We start from the raw sequence: 9,899 nt of genomic DNA, 5'->3' as shown, positions 1-9,899 counted from the left end.
GATTGTGAAATGAAGAGCAGCTCAGGTGTTTCATGACTTAAAGCCAAATCTCAGTTTTTAAATTTGTCTTTTTTTTAATCCACCTTTCAGCTTTCATAGTTGACTAAAACTCTGACAAAATCTGACTGGCTGAAGAAGTTCCTTCTTGTTTAAGATTGCTATAAGTGCTTTAGTCAGGTTTTGTTGGGGAAAAGTTTTACATTGTAGGTTTTTATCACAAAGTTTGTAAAAGGCGTACATATTCTTTAAAGGATAGTTCAATGCAGTGGAACCCTGTACAACTGTGACAGAATTAACTAACAGTTTCAAATTGCACTTCACTGTTTTTAATTTTTATTTATTTATTTATTTATTTATTTATTTATTTATTTATTTATTTATTTATTTATTTATTTATTTTCATTATTTTCAACCAAGATATAGTAATATCCATGTGACATTTAATCAGTCACAAGAGGGCGCACAACTTTCAAAAGGATACTTCCCTGAGGTCATTCTTTTCACAAGTGTTTTTTTGGCATGCCGCTGAGTTATTAGGACGGATGAGTTCATATGAATATGTTTTATAATTTTTGCTTTGATAAGCTCTAATCCTGCAAATGATTCCTGGAAAAAAGTGATTGTAATAATGAAGCACAATTTTGTTTTTGTTTTGTTTTTTGTTTTTTTTAACTAGGACCTTTTGGCTTCAAGATGAACAGAATTGGCTTTTGGCCTGCTGGTTAAAACATTCAACACACGCTGCAGTTTTCTTTTAAATCAACAGATGTCGCTAGAGTGGAAATCTGCCTCAAGTGGTAGTAGAAGAAGAGTTGTAGCGGAAGCAGATTTCTAACACAAGCTAAACAGTGTTGTTAGGCAATTTTGTTAGGAAATTTGCCTTATGCCAGTAGTTTCTAAGTGTATGTATCCTAATGTACAAAAGGGACACCAAAGGAGGGTTATGGTCCCTGTGGCTGTTAAGCCAATATGCAAAAATATGTGGTGGGATAAAAGCTACGACGAAACGTCCTCTGTTATTAGCATCACTGACTATGCTATGTTGGCTTGACAACATCAAAACGAGAAAATTAAAGGTTAAAAAAAAAGGATGCACATGCACCTTTCAAATTACTTTGAATAACCTTCAAACGCAGTGTTAAATAAAATACAGCAACTCAATGAACATTTTATTTCCTGGACTGTGAAGTTCTGGTTATTTTCTTTTTTTCCAGTCATGCTCTGACTCCTGTCCCTGGCACTGCCAAGGCTGTTTTAATGAGTCACCAGTAGACATAACACAGGTAACCCATTCGCCCAAATGCATTAACCTCCTGCTCAGTAAATTCTTCACAGAGGGATATTTGAAACATATTCCACAGGTGTTTCTACAATTAAAGTGGATGCTTATCCACCATAATAGTCTCTATAAAAATGTTTGCCTTGAACTTTATTGAGTAAATTTTTATTCGCCAAACTGTGACGCACAAACCTAATTGCGCAGTTAATGAAAAGGAAGACTTTTAAACATGCACACATTATTAACTATAACTGTTACAAGTCAAAACAATGTATTAGCGGGTGCTGTGGTGGTGCAGGGGCAAAGCACAACTCAGGTATTGAGGCCCTAGTCCTCATGGCTGTGGTTGCAGGTTCGATTCCCGGCCTGGCGACATTTGCTGCATGTCTTCCCCTCTTTCCTGTTGAACTACTTTCAAATAAAGGCCACTAGAGCCAACAAAACCTTTAAAAAAACAATGTATTAGCAGTTTATATGTCTTTTATTGCTATTGGGGTACAAAAAGTAACACATTTTTATTGTGAACCTCTCCATTAAAATCTCCCCGGCAGGTGTTTGGAAGAGTTACGACTGTCTGTAAAGCCGATATTATGCTGCCAAGGCCTTTCCTCACACAGGTGCTTTGAAAGAGCGGGAGAGTGATTAATGGCCGAACTGGTATGGCGTAGAAATGAAGATAGGAACCTCCACTTTGAAGATGATGAATGATTTGCTAGCATTGTTCCTGGCAACTGAGTCTTAATGTGTTTTCTTGTAAAAGACGCAGTGTCTGCTTGACTGTGGTTGACACTGGCTGCTTGCCAGAGGCTACTGTGGCACAATCTAGATGTGTCTGAACATTTCTAGAAGAGCTTTCCACACCCTCTGTCTAAAATTGCTAAATTACTGACTGGAAGGAATTCTCATCATAATTTCCCCCTTTGGTCTAAATAAAGACGTTCATATGACTTTGCTCTGTCTGTTAGGATTGGAACCAAGAAGTGAGAGTTGTTGCACTGGAGATCTTCTTTGTTTCTCTTTTGCACAAAAAAAAAAGAAAAAAAAGAAAGGACAAAACACGTGAAGTTAAACTTTAAGTGTTTGTTATCCCTCAGTAATAAGCAGTATCTGAATTTAGAAGCCCAGCAGACCCCACTGGACTTAAAACCATTCCATTCATAGGAATGTTTCTTCAGCAAATGTTTCTGTGACATTTTTGTCCTCAGACTTAAAATATTTGCTGCCAAAAGAACAAGTAGCTACTCTGTTTGCCTGCATTATAGTCCATTCACTATCTGGGAGTAATTTTGCCATCTGGAACATCTTAATCCATGAAATTATCTGTGAAGGTAATTAACTCTCTCCGAGTATGCATGCAGAGATGCGTACAATTTAATATTCCTTGTCATTACTGTTTGCTTGCTTAGTGATTTAAATAAACTATAATGATAGTGTATTTTACTCTAGATCATAAGTAGAATCATTTGGGTAACATAATTGGACAAAGATTTCATGACAAAACATCTGCGTCTGTCATGCACTGCATCATTATCCCACAGTCTGAGATGAGAAACACCACACAACCGTGAAGTTGACCTTCTCGTCCACGTTTTCTCTCAGGGAAGCTTGAGAAGCAAAGAACCAATAGCAACCATTTGCAGACCAGAAACTTTCATTCCAGTCGGCCGCAGTAAATAGGACAAGACCTAATGAGTTTGGGAAAGAATTACTCCTAAGAATTGCATCACTGACTTTACTGTGAACCGCGACCACAATTGCAAACGTTCAGCTCTAGGCCCTCTGGCGCCACTAGAGTTGGGGGGGGAGGGGTCATTAAAGGACACCTATAGGATGCCCTTGGAAAATTAGTATATGACAGTAAAGTTTAAGTAGCTATGTTCGATTAACCAAATTGTTTGATTGCACAAATTGAAATTACGAAAACAAATTTGTTTAATGGAAACACGGTCCTCTGACGTCTCACAGATGATGAGCGCCAGGGCCACGGCTGAATCATCGACGTATTTCATGCAACTGCTTACATCCGTCGATGCCGTTATTTTTAATGACTCATCGCGTGAAACGAGCTTATTCACATGTGACTTTCAGCACATTTCTCATTTAATGGGAACAACAATTGCAAAATTTTGTTTATGCGACATTAGCAGAACAGCGATAAAGATTTGTGCGCATCAGTTACTGATGACGACAAGCAGGTGGGTTATGCTAATTCTGCTACTTCTACAGTCGGTGGCAGAATTCTGATAATTACAAGTCAGAATAAAACTCAGAGTGTGTGCAAGAATTGGTTGTCTGTTCTGTGTCTTTGCATCACCCTGTGATAGACTGGCAGCCTGCCCAGGATGTACCCAGATATAGAGACGGGCATAAATATGGTAGCAATAGCTTTAACTGACTAGTGGTTGTAGTTTATGTTCATCTCCAAGCTAAAATTTGCACAATCACCACATCTAGCTACTAGAAAAGTCACTGTAGTCCACTTCCAAATTTTGGCATTTGACAGCCATTGTAGCAAAAGTTTCTCTTGCAGTCACTTATATAGGGTATGTTGCCACTGTTCATGAGATAGCGAAATTGTGAAATGTTGAGCGGACGTTCTCTACAAGAGATTAATGAAGTTTAAATGTTTACTTATTTCTGGTATAACGTGAAATTCTAGTTCTGAACATAACTCTTCAGGCGCTGCTAAATAAGTGTGGTGTGGTCCATTAATAGTGAAAGTGTTCATAGGGTTTGAGGAGGTCAGCTTCAGCTCTATAATCAATGTTCTACCTGTGTATTCTGACACAACACCACCCCGAGCCTTCACTCACACACGCACACCTCGATGCATAATGCCAGCCTTCACGTTCTGGGCTTGTGCAACCATTAGTTACACTGTCAGTCAGCCTCGTACAACCCATAATAAGAGTTTGCATCAGCGGTTTCTCTCACTCCCTTCAGTCCAGATGGGAATTCACTGCATATCGCTGCGTCATCATCTGTTACCCACTCATTACAGGGCAGGGAGCTATTTTCACCATGTATGGATTCACTGTGCACCTGTGAAAGTCGTGTCCACCCACCTGCAGACGTACAGCAAACCTGCCGTTATTCCAGACATTTAAATCCCCCGAAATCCGATAAAGATGCTAATGATGCCACTGGCTTCGGAGTTAACGTCTTTACCAACTGATAACACGTGAGAATGTAGAATTGAATGGAACGTAAACGCAGGCAGATTGTAGGCATTATCTTTCCTGAGTGCAATAAATGATATATTTGTTATCACAGGTTGTCCACGAACCACATATTCATGTTTCTAACAGGTTTTCAAAGGTCACACTGGCAGCAAGCGTGTGACTTCAACAAGTGAAGCCAGAGCAACATAATAGGTTTGCACGTTTCGCGTCTTTCAACCTTGCAGTAGTTGAACTCTGCACGTCACGTTTTTGACAAACAGTCCACAGGGAGCAGTAAAAGCAAAACAGTGTGCTTATTGTTCTTCATGGCTCACCAAGCTTGTTAGCTGACCACATTATAATTTCTGTCATGAATTGAGACAGAAGAGAAAACAGATTAAACTCTCGGAGGCTGTTGTCACTGCTGACTGGCCTATGCTAAAGGATCACAGAAGCCTCTTTGGTCTCTGTTTATCCTACTATATATACTGGATGTAATAAGGATCATAAGCTCTCAGAAAACATGTTCAATATTTTAATATGTTTTTTTTTTTGCTCTATTTTTTTGACCTCATCTCCTCCGAAAACTTTAATTTCATATTTTGACATCCCTCAAGCCAAAGTTTACATTTAATTTTGTCACACAGTGAGATTTTGTGTGTAAGCAACGTGCAAATATATTTCTAAGTCAAACTCCAACTCGAAAAAATGAAAAAAAAAATAAATAAATAAAAAGTCTGCCTCAGTCTAGCAAAACACCCAAAAAGAACAAATGTTGGAAGAAAAACAAAAACAAGTCTTGCATGTGACTCACGAGAAACCGGGAAAGAAAACTATCTAAGAGACCCAGCCCCTTATCCCACTTCTAAATTACACATTAACCCCTCTGCTGTTTGACAGACACGTGTTGTGCAGAAAAAGATCAAATTATATATCATAAACCTCTGCTATTTAGCTGTGTTGTTTGAAAATGTGTTTTTTTTTTTTTCTAAAATACATGTTGTTTGTACCATTTAGATTCTAAATGGACCGTGAACCCGCTCTCGAAAACAGATGGAGAAAGTTCACGAATCACATGTCCCGAGGTCAAAGCCATTCAGAGACCCGGGTCTAAGCATTCCTAAGGCTGACATTCCTACTGTGGGCTGGTCTCTACCATAAAAAAAAAAAAAGACCACTAGAGAGCCCAAAAGATGAGCCATTTCCATGTCCTGAAAAAGTTTATGTTTTTTTTAAAAACACAAGTCGGTATCCCCCGCAGAACTGAAAGAACTGAAATCAGACCAGTGTTTGGTTTGAATTTCAGCCAAACAAATGCTGGATTGAAATAAAAAACCCTCCGCTGGACTTGCTCATTGTTGACACAAAGACAGACACTAAAAGACGGCTTTTGTTTAAAAGCTGCGAGCGGGGCCTTGCAGCATCCCAAATCCATCGTATTCACTGCGTGCCGCCAGCGAGCGAAGGCAAACAAAGTCGAATCTCTATAAAGCCTTTTTGGCTGCCTCCCACCTCAAGACATCAAAAGCCTGTTTTGACCCGCAACTCGGAGTGACCTGCAGCCCTTTAAGATTATCCACCCAGAATGGCTATTAATCACTCTCCGATTAATAGCCACTCTGTAATGGAAAGAGTTCGGGAAAGTGCTAAAGTGAAAAGCAACAACAAACGTCTTAAAGATTCAACATTCCGGTTTTTGTTGCGTGGAAAATATTAGGAACGACCAACAATGATTGGAAGCAGCAATAAACAGACGTGTCTTCATTCTTTACACCCGTAATTATGTTAAATCGGCCTGAAAGCTGTTGTTTGGTCTGTTATTGTGCAGCCAAAGTGCTTGAAGTTTGGAAAAAGGTGATCATAAAGCAACAATGCTTTAAATCTTGTCCAACTGTTCCATGCAGCAACAAAAACAGTCTGTTGGGAAGGAAAGTAAACTGTGGCGTAAATCATTTTCAACTCGAGCAAATTTCAGTTTGGCCTGTGGCAAGTAGAGTAATAGGTAAGTAAACATGTGCAAGCAAAGGCAGCATTTTACTTTCTACAAAAAAAAAGGAAATAAATTAAAAGAAAAGCCATTAAAGAATACTTTTCATATGAAAACCTAAAGTGCTAATCTACTTTCATAAAAGTTCCTTGAAGATTTTCTGAGTTCCTTCAAAATTCCAGAAAATCACTGCTATGTTCTAAAAAAAAAAGTTTTAAAAAAGATAAATGCTAAGCTATATGAAAGTACCTGTGTGTACCATTTCATCTAATTTCATCAATATTCCATGTAAGTTCCAGGAAAGTTCTAAGAAACTTAATGTCAATCAACCCCAAATTCAGGGAAATTGGTGTTATATCTGGCTGTACTACTGAGTACGCAACCTTATGCATATATGAGTATGACTGATCAATGTGTTATGTTAATTTCGCTCCTTCATTAGGAAAAAAAAAAAGACCATTAAGCTGCATTAAAGTCTGTTGAGTTCATGTCGAATTCTTGCATCTCCTGAAACCAGCAGATGTTTTCTTGGGTCCACAAGTTTCAGACCACAGCTATATAAAGACAGTATAATTACTGGACCAGTTTGAGCAAAGTCAGCCATGCCCTTGCTCTGCAACACACACAAACACACACACATATGCAACATGCATATAAGTTAAGTACAACCTACATATAGCACATGGTTTCCAATTTTTACTTCCACAGAACTGCACAAGAACTTTTCACATTTGAATTTATATCTGAGCAGCGTTTCAATCTGCCAAAAATAACAAAACATCACAAATATAAAATTGAACTTTTACTCTGAGGTCCAGGTGTTACTGTTCGCTTTGCATATTTCAATGGAGTTCATTTTTCCTAACCATTTTCAAACACTTGCTCAAAAATGCGCTTGGTGTGACTTGGAAAAAAAAACAAAAAAAACAACACGTACCCCTCGAACACATTTCTGCTCTTTGTGGTCGTGGACTTTATTTTAATGGGTTTTTATGAGATAGATCAAAACAAAGTGGCGCATAATTTTGAGAGTGAACTACCATTTGTGGCATTGACAGCTGCAAAAAATTCTGGCGTGTGTTTCAGCCAGCTTTCTACATCTGATGACTATTTTCCTTTTTTATTTTTTTCTTTAATTCTTCTTAAACTCATTCAGTAGTGAACAACAATTTCCAAGTCTTGTCACAGATTCTGAATGGGATCTTGACTTTGACTTTGATTGCAACCATCAAAGTCTATCTCTACTTGTGTTTGATCATTGTGCTGCCGGAAGGTGAACATCTATTCCAGTCTTAGGTCTTTTGCTGCTACAAACAAACTTTTTTTTTTTTTTTTTAAAGGCTGACCATATTCCACATGCTTGCTATGAGCCTTGTACAACTTGTTGCAAAGTGAACACCTCAATTTGGTGACCTCTACAAGGCAACTAATTGCATTGGTTTTTGTTCAGGGGCATTCTAGTAAAGCAGGTTGAAAAAAAGAATGCATTTCACTCTAGTAAAACACGTATCCTTTGTGGATGTCATGACAAAATTCGAAAATCTCACAAAGTCCTAAATTCCAAAATGTTCCCACACTTTTTGAAAAGTAATTCATCTTTTAGAGGAACCTCCCCACCCCTAAAGTTGTTTCAAAGTAATTTTACCAATCAAAGAGGGATTATCGCCTTCACTTGACTTTGAGGCTTCAGCGTTTCCAAAACACGGGTCGACTTTAGGACTTCCTGGTCAGTTGAGGGGGTTTTAATGAGGGGATTTTCAGTTTGAGCAGTGATGCAAGACTCAAGTCATAGACGATCAGCTACTATAATCAGGCCTTCATTCATTCACACTTCACCCTTCATGCGCTGCGTGATTCTGCCTCTCGTCCTCTTGAGTGTTGCGCCCAGGGTTTTACAGCTTTCACGGCGGGCGACGAAAATCTGGTTTGATCTGACCCGTGTGCACAGAAAGAAGCCTGTGTCAGATTTTCCTTTTACAAATCAATTAAAGACGCCACACACTTTCAAGGGTTGTAGATTTTATGTTAATGGTTGAAACTTGGATAAGGATGATGCAATTGATGTCTGAGAAACACTTCAAACAAAGTATTTCAAGTTTTTATTCGAGCTTCATAAGATACTCCGAATAAACAGCTAAATTAGCCTGAAAGTAACACAAAGCAGCTGTGGAAAACAAAGAGAGGGATCCAACTAAAAATCAGAAAAAAAAAAAAAACATTCACTCAGTCAGATTGGATAGGAAGCACCTCTGTAGTACATCAACTTTTAAGACTTGCTAAAGCTTCTCAATTGGACTTTGGCCCAGATGTCGACTGGGCCGTTTTAACACGTGAATATGCTTTGATCGACACCATTCATTACAGCTGTGTCTCCACCACAGTCTCGAATCGTTTTCAGCCCGTGACCTTCCAGGGTTGCCCTGTATTTAGCTCCACTCGTTTTACCATCAACTCTCACCAGTTCCTCTCTCTCTGCTAAGTCATTCTGCCACCGCGCTCAAGCCTGCCATGAACTGGATACTACTTGAACAACACCATTGTCATCCAGAATAATTTTACATCTCCGCTAACCGAGGATCACAGCATCTTGCTGAAGGACTATTGTGAAGGAAGATATAAACATTGAGAACTTTTTTTTTTTTTCAAATTCTTCAACTTTATATTAATATTAATCAAAAGATTTAATATTTCAAGTCTTAAAACTTGTTGGTTCCAGCCCCACGTTCACATCCCAAACACACATCAGAGCGGGACTCGGTATTGATAAATCAAATGTTAAGCTTCTGGAACAGCTTTCCCAAAGCTCTGACATCAAATCTAACGACAAATTTGTGGGCTATGATTTAATACTGCGCCTGTGGTGGAAAGCCAACAAATATTTAAGTGACTTTTATGAATTCTGCCAAGGGGAAAGGTCAAATATCCAGTCAGAACTATACCAGAAACGTTTATGAAATTATATTTTCGATCCAGTGCCTGAGTCTTGTCATCTAGACAAGTCAGCTACAAGATAAACAGGTACAGTGTTTTTTTTTTGTTTGTTTGTTTTTTTAAAACACGGTGTAAATAAGCCCAAGTCCAAAAAGACAGCGAGCAAGATCAGCTTGAGAGACAGAAAATGACAGAGAGTGTGAAGGAGTGAAAGCGGGCACAATATGCTGCACAGAGGTCAGGTCACAGAGGCCAGAGCGGAGACGGAAACGCCGCTCAGATCAGCTCAGCGGCTGACAGCTCTCTGACAGGGATTAGAGGGCTCTCTGTAAATAATAGGGGTTCAGTCCTGGGGCAGCCAGCTCCTCTACAAAGCGTTCATTTCTCATTTTCTCTTTCCCCGTCTCCTCCCGGGGCCAAGCATTCTCACACACTTTTGGTTTTTCCGAGTGATATTTTCATCAGCAGCCCAGCAGCTTGGTATTTTCCTACCGAGGGGAAATAGTTCCACTAAGTGGAATACTTCTGGGCCCTCGTCTGC

The sequence above is a fragment of the Poecilia mexicana genome, unplaced genomic scaffold (assembly GCF_051168715.1).
Source record: "Poecilia mexicana isolate PSO_F unplaced genomic scaffold, ASM5116871v1 scaffold_11, whole genome shotgun sequence".
In the NCBI taxonomy this organism is placed as follows: Eukaryota; Metazoa; Chordata; class Actinopteri; order Cyprinodontiformes; family Poeciliidae; genus Poecilia; species Poecilia mexicana.
This window is presented reverse-complemented; position numbering follows the sequence as displayed.